The 7,500-nt window shown below is 44.7% G+C and overlaps 15 non-coding genes and 11 pseudogenes across 15 annotated transcripts in view; all 26 read right to left on the bottom strand.

Moving 5' to 3' along the window:
* The window catches only part of LOC123737918 (5S ribosomal RNA), a 119-nt gene extending 44 nt beyond the window's left edge, over nucleotides 1-75 (bottom strand). The window contains exon 1 of the ribosomal RNA XR_006767215.1: nucleotides 1-75. This exon is cut by the window's left edge and continues 44 nt beyond it. This is a non-coding gene — a ribosomal RNA (5S ribosomal RNA).
* A 139-nt stretch (nucleotides 76-214) lies between these two features.
* On the bottom strand, nucleotides 215-333 carry LOC123737341 (uncharacterized; annotated as a pseudogene).
* Nucleotides 334-472: 139 nt separating this feature from the next.
* On the bottom strand, nucleotides 473-591 carry LOC123737189 (5S ribosomal RNA). The gene has a single exon (XR_006766728.1). It is a non-coding gene; the product is annotated as a 5S ribosomal RNA (ribosomal RNA).
* Nucleotides 592-730: 139 nt separating this feature from the next.
* On the bottom strand, nucleotides 731-849 carry LOC123737995 (5S ribosomal RNA). The gene has a single exon (XR_006767290.1). It is a non-coding gene; the product is annotated as a 5S ribosomal RNA (ribosomal RNA).
* A 139-nt stretch (nucleotides 850-988) lies between these two features.
* LOC123737067 (5S ribosomal RNA) lies at nucleotides 989-1,107 on the bottom strand. The gene has a single exon (XR_006766607.1). It is a non-coding gene; the product is annotated as a 5S ribosomal RNA (ribosomal RNA).
* A 139-nt stretch (nucleotides 1,108-1,246) lies between these two features.
* LOC123737524 (uncharacterized) lies at nucleotides 1,247-1,355 on the bottom strand (annotated as a pseudogene).
* A 409-nt stretch (nucleotides 1,356-1,764) lies between these two features.
* Nucleotides 1,765-1,882, bottom strand: LOC123737408 (uncharacterized; annotated as a pseudogene).
* A 139-nt stretch (nucleotides 1,883-2,021) lies between these two features.
* Nucleotides 2,022-2,140, bottom strand: LOC123737930 (5S ribosomal RNA). The gene has a single exon (XR_006767227.1). It is a non-coding gene; the product is annotated as a 5S ribosomal RNA (ribosomal RNA).
* A 139-nt stretch (nucleotides 2,141-2,279) lies between these two features.
* LOC123737523 (uncharacterized) lies at nucleotides 2,280-2,388 on the bottom strand (annotated as a pseudogene).
* Nucleotides 2,389-2,797: 409 nt separating this feature from the next.
* LOC123737114 (5S ribosomal RNA) lies at nucleotides 2,798-2,916 on the bottom strand. The gene has a single exon (XR_006766654.1). It is a non-coding gene; the product is annotated as a 5S ribosomal RNA (ribosomal RNA).
* Nucleotides 2,917-3,055: 139 nt separating this feature from the next.
* LOC123737272 (5S ribosomal RNA) lies at nucleotides 3,056-3,173 on the bottom strand. The gene has a single exon (XR_006766810.1). It is a non-coding gene; the product is annotated as a 5S ribosomal RNA (ribosomal RNA).
* Nucleotides 3,174-3,312: 139 nt separating this feature from the next.
* Nucleotides 3,313-3,431, bottom strand: LOC123737691 (5S ribosomal RNA). The gene has a single exon (XR_006766989.1). It is a non-coding gene; the product is annotated as a 5S ribosomal RNA (ribosomal RNA).
* A 139-nt stretch (nucleotides 3,432-3,570) lies between these two features.
* Nucleotides 3,571-3,689, bottom strand: LOC123737188 (5S ribosomal RNA). Its single transcript, XR_006766727.1, has one exon. It is a non-coding gene; the product is annotated as a 5S ribosomal RNA (ribosomal RNA).
* A 139-nt stretch (nucleotides 3,690-3,828) lies between these two features.
* On the bottom strand, nucleotides 3,829-3,947 carry LOC123737690 (5S ribosomal RNA). The gene has a single exon (XR_006766988.1). It is a non-coding gene; the product is annotated as a 5S ribosomal RNA (ribosomal RNA).
* Nucleotides 3,948-4,086: 139 nt separating this feature from the next.
* LOC123737340 (uncharacterized) lies at nucleotides 4,087-4,205 on the bottom strand (annotated as a pseudogene).
* A 139-nt stretch (nucleotides 4,206-4,344) lies between these two features.
* Nucleotides 4,345-4,462, bottom strand: LOC123737407 (uncharacterized; annotated as a pseudogene).
* A 139-nt stretch (nucleotides 4,463-4,601) lies between these two features.
* Nucleotides 4,602-4,720, bottom strand: LOC123737929 (5S ribosomal RNA). Its single transcript, XR_006767226.1, has one exon. It is a non-coding gene; the product is annotated as a 5S ribosomal RNA (ribosomal RNA).
* Nucleotides 4,721-4,859: 139 nt separating this feature from the next.
* On the bottom strand, nucleotides 4,860-4,968 carry LOC123737522 (uncharacterized; annotated as a pseudogene).
* A 409-nt stretch (nucleotides 4,969-5,377) lies between these two features.
* Nucleotides 5,378-5,495, bottom strand: LOC123737484 (uncharacterized; annotated as a pseudogene).
* A 139-nt stretch (nucleotides 5,496-5,634) lies between these two features.
* LOC123737584 (5S ribosomal RNA) lies at nucleotides 5,635-5,753 on the bottom strand. Its single transcript, XR_006766885.1, has one exon. It is a non-coding gene; the product is annotated as a 5S ribosomal RNA (ribosomal RNA).
* Nucleotides 5,754-5,892: 139 nt separating this feature from the next.
* LOC123737187 (5S ribosomal RNA) lies at nucleotides 5,893-6,011 on the bottom strand. The gene has a single exon (XR_006766726.1). It is a non-coding gene; the product is annotated as a 5S ribosomal RNA (ribosomal RNA).
* Nucleotides 6,012-6,150: 139 nt separating this feature from the next.
* LOC123737689 (5S ribosomal RNA) lies at nucleotides 6,151-6,269 on the bottom strand. Its single transcript, XR_006766987.1, has one exon. It is a non-coding gene; the product is annotated as a 5S ribosomal RNA (ribosomal RNA).
* Nucleotides 6,270-6,408: 139 nt separating this feature from the next.
* On the bottom strand, nucleotides 6,409-6,527 carry LOC123737339 (uncharacterized; annotated as a pseudogene).
* Nucleotides 6,528-6,666: 139 nt separating this feature from the next.
* On the bottom strand, nucleotides 6,667-6,785 carry LOC123737469 (uncharacterized; annotated as a pseudogene).
* Nucleotides 6,786-6,923: 138 nt separating this feature from the next.
* LOC123737601 (5S ribosomal RNA) lies at nucleotides 6,924-7,042 on the bottom strand. The gene has a single exon (XR_006766902.1). It is a non-coding gene; the product is annotated as a 5S ribosomal RNA (ribosomal RNA).
* A 139-nt stretch (nucleotides 7,043-7,181) lies between these two features.
* On the bottom strand, nucleotides 7,182-7,290 carry LOC123737547 (uncharacterized; annotated as a pseudogene).
* Nucleotides 7,291-7,500: the final 210 nt, after the last annotated feature.

Here is a 7,500-nt window from a genome sequence, read left to right as displayed (position 1 = left end):
CTAACCAGGCCCGACCCTGCTTAGCTTCCGAGATCAGACGAGATCGGGCGTACCCAGGCTGATATGGCCGTAAGCGAGAAATAATCTCTTGCTACAAAATATATAGTCAAAGTGAGTCTGATAAAACAGACATTTAGTCAATTCATCATTAAATGCTTACTACAAGGCAGTGTTGCTGATGAAATAGTGCAAGAGCATACCCTCGTGGACAAAATGCTTAAAGCACCTGGTATTCCCAGGCGGTCTCCCATCCAAGTACTAACCATGCCCGACCCTGCTTAGCTTCCGAGATCAGACGAGATCGGGCGTACCCAGGCTGATATGGCCGTAAGCGAGAAATAATCTCTTGCTACAACATATATAGTCAAAGTGAGTCTGATAAAACAGACATTTAGTCAATTCATCATTAAATGCTTACTACAAGGCAGTGTTGCTGATGAAATAGTGCAAGAGCACACCCTCGTGGACAAAATGCTTACAGCACCTGGTATTCCCAGGCGGTCTCCCATCCAAGTACTAACCAGGCCCGACCCTGCTTAGCTTCCGAGATCAGACGAGATCGGGCGTACCCAGGCTGACATGGCCGTGAGCGAGAAACAATCTTTTGCTACAACATATATAGTCAAAGTGAGTCTGATAAAACAGACATTTAGTCAATTAATCATTAAATGCTTACTACAAGGCAGTGTTGCTGATGAAATAGTGCAAGAGCACACCCTCGTGGACAAAATGCTTACAGCACCTGGTATTCACAGGCGGTCTCCCATCCAAGTACTAACCAGGCCCGACCCTGCTTAGCTTCCGAGATCAGACGAGATCGGGCGTACCTAGGCTGGTATGGCCGTAAGCGAGAAACAATCTCTTGCTACAACATATATAGTCAAAGTGAGTCTGATAAAACAGACATTTAGTCAATTCATCATTAAATGCTTACTACAAGGCAGTGTTGCTGATGAAATAGTGCAAGAGCACACCCTCGTGGACAAAATGCTTACAGCACCTGGTATTCCCAGGCGGTCTCCCATCCAAGTACTAACCAGGCCCGACCCTGCTTAGCTTCCGAGATCAGACGAGATCGGGCGTACCCAGGCTGATATGGCCGTGAGCGAGAAATAATCTCTTGCTACAACATATATAGTCAAAGTGAGTCTGATAAAACAGACATTTAGTCAATTCATCATTAAATGCTTACTACAAGGCAGTGTTGCTGATGAAATAGTGCAAGAGCACACCCTCGTGGACAAAATGCTTACAGCACCTGGTATTCCCAGGCGGTCTCCCATCCAAGTACTAACCAGGCCCGACCCTGCTTAGCTTCCGAGATCAGGCGTACCCAGGCTGATATGGCCATAAGCGAGAAACAATCTCTTGCTACAACATATATAGTCAAAGTGAGTGTGATAAACAGACATTGCATTTTCACCAATTAGATAAGCAGCTTGAACTTTGTGTCACTGAAAAAGTAGAAGAAATTACAAACACTGTTCCCATCACTTTTTAGTACAGGTAGTTGGATAAAATACAATCTTTATTTCCTTTCATCATTTGAACAGGGCAAAGGAGCATAAAGCACACACAAGCTGCATTCAGCAACAATATTCTTGTTTGTCTTATAAATACAAGGCAGATGCTAATTGAAAACACAAGGAAATTTGATCCTATTAAAAAGGCAGGAAGCTGCATTTAGTCAATTCATCATTAAATGCTTACTACAAGGCAGTGTTGCTGATGAAATAGTGCAAGAGCACACCCTCGTGGACAAAATGCTTACAGCACCTGGTATTCCCATGCGGTCTCCCATCCAAGTACTAACCAGGCCCGACCCTGCTTAGCTTCCGAGATCAGACGAGATCGGGCGTACCCAGGCTGATATGGCCGTGGCGAGAAATAATCTCTTGCTACAACATATATAGTCAAAGTGAGTCTGATAAAACAGACATTTAGTCAATTCATCATTAAATGCTTACTACAAGGCAGTGTTGCTGATGAAATAGTGCAAGAGCACACCCTCGTGGACAAAATGCTTACAGCACCTGGTATTCCCAGGCGGTCTCCCATCCAAGTACTAACCAGGCCCGACCCTGCTTAGCTTCCGAGATCAGACGAGATCGGGCGTACCCAGGCTGACATGGCCGTAAGCGAGAAACAATCTCTTGCTACAACATATATAGTCAAAGTGAGTCTGATAAAACAGACATTTAGTCAATTCATCATTAAATGCTTACTACAAGGCAGTGTTGCTGATGAAATAGTGCAAGAGCACACCCTCGTGGACAAAATGCTTACAGCACCTGGTATTCCCAGGCGGTCTCCCATCCAAGTACTAACCAGGCCCGACCCTGCTTAGCTTCCGAGATCAGGCGTACCCAGGCTGATATGGCCATAAGCGAGAAACAATCTCTCGCTACAACATATATAGTCAAAGTGAGTGTGATAAACAGACATTGCATTTTCACCAATTAGATAAGCAGCTTTAACTTTGTGTCACTGAAAAAGTAGAAGAAATTACAAACACTGTTCCCATCACTTTTTAGCACAGGTAGTTGGATAAAATACAAACTTTATTTCCTTTCATCATTTGAACAGGGCAAAGGAGCATAAAGCACACACAAGCTGCATTCAGCAAAAATATTCTTGTTTGTCTTATAAATACAAGGGAGATGCTAATTGAAAACACAAGGAAATTTGATCCTATTAAAAAGGCAGGAAGCTGCATTTAGTCAATTCATCATTAAATGCTTACTACAAGGCAGTGTTGCTGATGAAATAGTGCAAGAGCATACCCTCGTGGACAAAATGCTTAAAGCACCTGGTATTCCCAGGCGGTCTCCCATCCAAGTACTAACCATGCCCGAGCCTGCTTAGCTTCCGAGATCAGACGAGATCGGGCGTACCCAGGCTGATATGGCCGTAAGCGAGAAATAATCTCTTGCTACAACATATATAGTCAAAGTGAGTCTGATAAAACAGACATTTAGTCAATTAATCATTAAATGCTTACTACAAGGCAGTGTTGCTGATGAAATAGTGCAAGAGCACACCCTCGTGGACAAAATGCTCACAGCACCTGGTATTCCCAGGCGGTCTCCCATCCAAGTACTAACCAGGCCCGACCCTGCTTAGCTTCCGAGATCAGACGAGATCGGGCGTACCCAGGCTGGTATGGCCGTAGCGAGAAACAATCTCTTGCTACAACATATATAGTCAAAGTGAGTCTGATAAAACAGACATTTAGTCAATTCATCATTAAATGCTTACTACAAGGCAGTGTTGCTGATGAAATAGTGCAAGAGCACACCCTCGTGGACAAAATGCTTACAGCACCTGGTATTCCCAGGCGGTCTCCCATCCAAGTACTAACCAGGCCCGACCCTGCTTAGCTTCCGAGATCAGACGAGATCGGGCGTACCCAGGCTGATATGGCCGTAAGCGAGAAATAATCTCTTGCTACAACATATATAGTCAAAGTGAGTCTGATAAAACAGACATTTAGTCAATTCATCATTAAATGCTTACTACAAGGCAGTGTTGCTGATGAAATAGTGCAAGAGCACACCCTCGTGGACAAAATGCTTACAGCACCTGGTATTCCCAGGCGGTCTCCCATCCAAGTACTAACCAGGCCCGACCCTGCTTAGCTTCCGAGATCAGACGAGATCGGGCGTACCCAGGCTGACATGGCCGTGAGCGAGAAACAATCTCTTGCTACAACATATATAGTCAAAGTGAGTCTGATAAAACAGACATTTAGTCAATTCATCATTAAATGCTTACTACAAGGCAGTGTTGCTGATGAAATAGTGCAAGAGCACACCCTCGTGGACAAAATGCTTACAGCACCTGGTATTCCCAGGCGGTCTCCCATCCAAGTACTAACCAGGCCCGACCCTGCTTAGCTTCCGAGATCAGACGAGATCGGGCGTACCCAGGCTGATATGGCCGTAAGCGAGAAATAATCTCTTGCTACAACATATATAGTCAAAGTGAGTCTGATAAAACAGACATTTAGTCAATTCATCATTAAATGCTTACTACAAGGCAGTGTTGCTGATGAAATAGTGCAAGAGCATACCCTCGTGGACAAAATGCTTAAAGCACCTGGTATTCCCAGGCGGTCTCCCATCCAAGTACTAACCATGCCCGACCCTGCTTAGCTTCCGAGATCAGACGAGATCGGGCGTACCCAGGCTGATATGGCCGTAAGCGAGAAATAATCTCTTGCTACAACATATATAGTCAAAGTGAGTCTGATAAAACAGACATTTAGTCAATTCATCATTAAATGCTTACTACAAGGCAGTGTTGCTGATGAAATAGTGCAAGAGCACACCCTCGTGGACAAAATGCTTACAGCACCTGGTATTCCCATGCGGTCTCCCATCCAAGTACTAACCAGGCCCGACCCTGCTTAGCTTCCGAGATCAGACGAGATCGGGCGTACCCAGGCTGATATGGCCGTGGCGAGAAATAATCTCTTGCTACAACATATATAGTCAAAGTGAGTCTGATAAAACAGACATTTAGTCAATTCATCATTAAATGCTTACTACAAGGCAGTGTTGCTGATGAAATAGTGCAAGAGCACACCCTCGTGGACAAAATGCTTACAGCACCTGGTATTCCCAGGCGGTCTCCCATCCAAGTACTAACCAGGCCCGACCCTGCTTAGCTTCCGAGATCAGACGAGATCGGGCGTACCCAGGCTGACATGGCCGTAAGCGAGAAACAATCTCTTGCTACAACATATATAGTCAAAGTGAGTCTGATAAAACAGACATTTAGTCAATTCATCATTAAATGCTTACTACAAGGCAGTGTTGCTGATGAAATAGTGCAAGAGCACACCCTCGTGGACAAAATGCTTACAGCACCTGGTATTCCCAGGCGGTCTCCCATCCAAGTACTAACCAGGCCCGACCCTGCTTAGCTTCCGAGATCAGGCGTACCCAGGCTGATATGGCCATAAGCGAGAAACAATCTCTCGCTACAACATATATAGTCAAAGTGAGTGTGATAAACAGACATTGCATTTTCACCAATTAGATAAGCAGCTTTAACTTTGTGTCACTGAAAAAGTAGAAGAAATTACAAACACTGTTCCCATCACTTTTTAGCACAGGTAGTTGGATAAAATACAAACTTTATTTCCTTTCATCATTTGAACAGGGCAAAGGAGCATAAAGCACACACAAGCTGCATTCAGCAAAAATATTCTTGTTTGTCTTATAAATACAAGGGAGATGCTAATTGAAAACACAAGGAAATTTGATCCTATTAAAAAGGCAGGAAGCTGCATTTAGTCAATTCATCATTAAATGCTTACTACAAGGCAGTGTTGCTGATGAAATAGTGCAAGAGCATACCCTCGTGGACAAAATGCTTAAAGCACCTGGTATTCCCAGGCGGTCTCCCATCCAAGTACTAACCATGCCCGAGCCTGCTTAGCTTCCGAGATCAGACGAGATCGGGCGTACCCAGGCTGATATGGCCGTGGCGAGAAATAATCTCTTGCTACAACATATATAGTCAAAGTGAGTCTGATAAAACAGACATTTAGTCAATTAATCATTAAATGCTTACTACAAGGCAGTGTTGCTGATGAAATAGTGCAAGAGCACACCCTCGTGGACAAAATGCTCACAGCACCTGGTATTCCCAGGCGGTCTCCCATCCAAGTACTAACCAGGCCCGACCCTGCTTAGCTTCCGAGATCAGACGAGATCGGGCGTACCCAGGCTGGTATGGCCGTGAGCGAGAAACAATCTCTTGCTACAACATATATAGTCAAAGTGAGTCTGATAAAACAGACATTTAGTCAATTCATCATTAAATGCTTACTACAAGGCAGTGTTGCTGATGAAATAGTGCAAGAGCACACCCTCGTGGACAAAATGCTTACAGCACCTGGTATTCCCAGGCGGTCTCCCATCCAAGTACTAACCAGGCCCGACCCTGCTTAGCTTCCGAGATCAGACGAGATCGGGCGTACCCAGGCTGACATGGCCGTGAGCGAGAAACAATCTCTTGCTACAACATATATAGTCAAAGTGAGTCTGATAAAACAGACATTTAGTCAATTCATCATTAAATGCTTACTACAAGGCAGTGTTGCTGATGAAATAGTGCAAGAGCACACCCTCGTGGACAAAATGCTTACAGCACCTGGTATTCCCAGGCGGTCTCCCATCCAAGTACTAACCAGGCCCGACCCTGCTTAGCTTCCGAGATCAGACGAGATCGGGCGTACCCAGGCTGATATGGCCGTAAGCGAGAAATAATCTCTTGCTACAACATATATAGTCAAAGTGAGTCTGATAAAACAGACATTTAGTCAATTCATCATTAAATGCTTACTACAAGGCAGTGTTGCTGATGAAATAGTGCAAGAGCATACCCTCGTGGACAAAATGCTTAAAGCACCTGGTATTCCCAGGCGGTCTCCCATCCAAGTACTAACCATGCCCGACCCTGCTTAGCTTCCGAGATCAGACGAGATCGGGCGTACCCAGGCTGATATGGCCGTAAGCGAGAAATAATCTCTTGCTACAACATATATAGTCAAAGTGAGTCTGATAAAACAGACATTTAGTCAATTCATCATTAAATGCTTACTACAAGGCAGTGTTGCTGATGAAATAGTGCAAGAGCACACCCTCGTGGACAAAAATCTTACAGCACCTGGTATTCCCAGGCGGTCTCCCATCCAAGTACTAACCAGGCCCGACCCTGCTTAGCTTCCGAGATCAGACGAGATCGGGCGTACCCAGGCTGACATGGCCGTGGCGAGAAACAATCTTTTGCTACAACATATATAGTCAAAGTGAGTCTGATAAAACAGACATTTAGTCAATTAATCATTAAATGCTTACTACAAGGCAGTGTTGCTGATGAAATAGTGCAAGAGCACACCCTCGTGGACAAAATGCTCACAGCACCTGGTATTCCCAGGCGGTCTCCCATCCAAGTACTAACCAGGCCCGACCCTGCTTAGCTTCCGAGATCAGACGAGATCGGGCGTACCCAGGCTGGTATGGCCGTAAGCGAGAAACAATCTCTTGCTACAACATATATAGTCAAAGTGAGTCTGATAAAACAGACATTTAGTCAATTCATCATTAAATGCTTACTACAAGGCAGTGTTGCTGATGAAATAGTGCAAGAGCACACCCTCGTGGACAAAATGCTTACAGCACCTGGTATTCCCAGGCGGTCTCCCATCCAAGTACTAAGCAGGCCCGACCCTGCTTAGCTTCCGAGATCAGGCGTACCCAGGCTGATATGGCCATAAGCGAGAAACAATCTCTCGCTACAACATATATAGTCAAAGTGAGTGTGATAAACAGACATTGCATTTTCACCAATTAGATAAGCAGCTTTAACTTTGTGTCACTGAAAAAGTAGAAGAAATTACAAACACTGTTCCCATCACTTTTTAGCACAGGTAGTTGGATAAAATACAAACTTTATTTCCTTTCATCATTTGAACAGGGCAAAGGAGCA

The sequence above is a fragment of the Salmo salar genome, unplaced genomic scaffold (assembly GCF_905237065.1).
Source record: "Salmo salar unplaced genomic scaffold, Ssal_v3.1, whole genome shotgun sequence".
Lineage (NCBI taxonomy): Eukaryota > Metazoa > Chordata > Actinopteri > Salmoniformes > Salmonidae > Salmo > Salmo salar.
This window is presented reverse-complemented; position numbering and strand designations above follow the sequence as displayed.